This window comes from Pseudophryne corroboree, chromosome 5 (assembly GCF_028390025.1).
Source record: "Pseudophryne corroboree isolate aPseCor3 chromosome 5, aPseCor3.hap2, whole genome shotgun sequence".
NCBI lineage: Eukaryota > Metazoa > Chordata > Amphibia > Anura > Myobatrachidae > Pseudophryne > Pseudophryne corroboree.
This window is the reverse complement of record NC_086448.1, coordinates 325255213-325258794: the sequence shown is the minus strand read 5'-3', so window position 1 is coordinate 325258794 and position 3582 is coordinate 325255213. Positions and strand designations below refer to the sequence as shown.

The 3582-nt window shown below is 43.2% G+C and overlaps 1 pseudogene; it reads right to left on the bottom strand.

Annotated features, from left to right (window-relative positions):
* Positions 1 to 1521: 1521 nt before the first annotated feature.
* Positions 1522 to 1639, bottom strand: LOC134930383 (5S ribosomal RNA; annotated as a pseudogene).
* Positions 1640 to 3582: the final 1943 nt, after the last annotated feature.

The following is a 3582-nucleotide window of genomic DNA, read 5'->3' as shown; positions in this document are numbered from 1 at the left end:
AGAACTCCCACCTCACAGATTCTTCAAATCAGGCTTGCCAGCTTCGCTGACAGAAAGTGCTATCCTACAGGAAGCCATTCAAAAATTGCTAAGGTCAAATGTCATTGTTCCAGTTCCCCCTCACCTACAACACAGGGGTTATTATTCAAACCTGTTTGTGGCACCGAAACCAGATGGTTCGGTAAGACCGATATTAAACTTAAAGTAATTGAACCCCTACTTGAGGGAATTCAAATTCAGGATGGAGTCTCTGAGAGCGGTGATCTCAGGTCTGAAGGAGGGGGAATTCCTGGTATCCCTGGATGTCAAGGATGCATACATTCATATCCCGATCTGGCCGCCTCACCATGCTTATCTCAGATTTGCGCTGCTGGACTCTCAATATCAGTTCCAGGCGCTGCCGTTTGGCCTCTCCACCGCACCAAGAGTGTTCACCAAGGTAATGGCGGAGATGATGCTACTCCTCCACAAGCAGGGTGTGAACATAGGGGGTCATTCTGCCCGATCGCACGCTGCAGTTTATTGCAGTGGTGCGATCGGGTCAGAACTGCGCATGCACCTGCGCTGCAGTGCGCCGGTGCATGGCAGATGGCTGAAGGCCGTTGAGCCGCTACAATCGCCTCTGCCTGATTGACAGGCAGCGGCGGTCGCTGGGCGGGGGTGGGGGGGCGGAACAGCGGCATTTGGCCACCGTTTCAAGGGCGCGTTCCGGCCAACGCAGGCATGGCCAGACCAAATGGGGGGCGGGCTGCATCAGCTGCGTGAGATCACATGCAGCCGCTGCGGGCCGGGGAGCGATGAGTAGCTCCCTGCCAGCACGTTAAAGGTGCGCTGGTCGGGAGCTATTTCGTGGGGTTTTGCAAGAACACAAAGAAGACTGTTTGGTCTTTCTGGGGCACTCTTTTTATACAATAAGGTAAGTATATAAATGCATTATATGATAGATGTCATGTTGATAAATCGATAAGGCTATATTCGTTAAAACTTAACTTTTATTGAAAATATACAGACGAAGTTAACAATTAATAAATTAAACAATTATTTGGTAAATTCACCAAATCAGTTGCTCGGCTCTCATTACTCTAGTTAACTGATGTCCAATTGGGCACTGTCAGCGACGAGTGTGAATAACAACAATAATAAAACAACATTTGTTAGAGCAAAAATTTCTATTTTTCAGTTCTTATTATCTTTAATCAAGGTATCTAAGTATATATTGAGAGGAAACTGAAAAACAAAGGTTCAGGCTTTGTGACTCAAAAATAAAATACATATTTCATAATTTTTCTTATGGGGTAACCAGTTGAATAACCCTTCAGTGGTACCGCACCCATAATCCTACAAGATAAAAAAGGGGAATAGTTATAGTGATAGAAACCAATCACTTCTGCTTTAGCCCATCTGTTACCATCCAATGGGCAATGAGAGAGTGTCTGCACCACATTAATCTGGTTGTGAAAGAAGTATAGTACACTTCTGCTTTCCTGGGTATATACTATATACGTGAATCACTCTTCCCCAATGCTACAGTACCAGGTATTCCCAGAGAGTTTCCCTTTCTGGTACTGATCTGGCCAACACTGCTTGTCTTCCAAGATCAAATGAGATTGGGCATCTTCAGTATGGTATGACTGTAGGAATTTTTGGGAGAAGTTAGGTTTTATGCTCTACCTTACCCAAATTGGATGAGAGAGTGTATTGAAAAAGGAAAGGATAACTGAATACAGACAGTATGAAATAATAATACAAGTTGCTGAAAAAGATAAGTGATACACTTCTGCTGTCCGTATGGGAGCCTCTGTTACTCATAAGCATTGCAGAGGACAACCCTCTGATCGGATGAGAGAGTGCACGAAAGGAGAAGGAGAAGGGTATTTAGTACTCAGAGGACAAAATCAAAGATTCAAAAAATCAAAGATATTTGCCATAATTAATTGACAACCTGAATCAGGTGTAAATAACAGGTTATTATGTCCAAAAGAAACAAGGAGATTACCCCATGTCATATCAATTCATAAAAATTAAATTTGTAACAACCCAGTATTTTTTTGTATAGCACGGTATTCTGCACAACATAGAACCTCAAAAAAGGTTACACACAGTGATGTTATTCTATATCATAGTGCTCTGCACAACCTAAAGCATCAAAGATTACAATGAAAACTTACTTAATTCAGTGTCGGACTGGGGCATGATGGGCCCACCGGGGGGATGCAGTGATAGGGGCCCATACTTAGGGGCGTGGCCAGCCTACAAAGGGGGTGTGGTCAGCCTTCCCTGAGGCTTGAAATACACAATAGTTTAGTGCAGTGTAATGCAGCATATCTACCATGTATAATACAAGTGCACAGTCTTGAACCTGATCCCTAGAGGAAGGAGTGGGCCCTCAGGCAGTGGGACCTACCGGTGGTTTCCCTGGTACCCCTGTGGGCCAGTCCAACCCTTGACTTAATTATATCCAAGGTGAACTAGCTTGGAGCATACAATAGTGTCAAAAGTTTCTTATTATAACACAGTGCTCTGCACAGCTTAGTGTATCAAAAACAGGCTGCATAGAGCCGGTATTAACACAGTACAAGGTTGTCAGCTACTGTACAATGGCCCTCATTCCGAGTTGTTCGCTCGCTAGCTGCTTTTAGCAGCATTGCACATGCTAAGCCGCCGCCCTCTGGGAGTGTATCTTAGCATAGCAGAATTGCGAACGAAAGATTAGCAGATTTGCGAATAGAAAATTCTTAGCAGTTTCTGAGTAGCTCCAGACTTACTCAGCCATTGCGATCAGTTCAGTCAGTTTCGTTCCTGGTTTGACGTCACAAACACACCCAGCGTTCGCCCAGAAACTCCCCCGTTTCTTCAGACACTCCCGCGTTTTTCCCAGAAACGCCAGCGTTTTTTCGCACACACCCATAAAACGGCCAGTTTCCGCCCATAAACACCCACTTCCTGTCAATCACACTCCGATCACCAGAACGATAAAAAATCCTCGTTATGCTGTGAGTAAAATACCTAACTTTTGTGTAAAATAACTAAGCGCATGCGCTCTGCGAACCTTGCGCATGCGCAGTAAGCGACTAATCGCAATATAGAGAAAATCGGCAATGAGCGAACAACTCGGAATGACCACCAATATCCCAATAGTTGCATTTGTAACAGTTCAGTATTTTGCTTGTACGCAGTTTGAAGAAATAATAATGGAAGATTGCATCAAATTAACACATTAAGTTATGTCAGGACATTGCATAAGGCCAACCTTATCACAGTGTTCAAAATATCAACTGTGTCATTAAATATGTCAGCCCAGATTATTTAATTAAAACAAAATCACCAAGTAGGCGCACGGTACCAGTGATGTTGATAAAAACACAATTTATTAACATAAAACCAATAACAAACTGATTAAAAGACACAACACTACACAGAGCATATAACTGAGGTATTATACCTTATAGTTCACACATAAAGTGTATAAATAAGTGAAAGGGACACTAATATGCAGGAGAACCCGTCTCTGTAAGATAGGGTTAATCTCTCACATTAATTCCATATCAGACAGTTTAAATGAAAAGGAAGTCCTGTAAACTG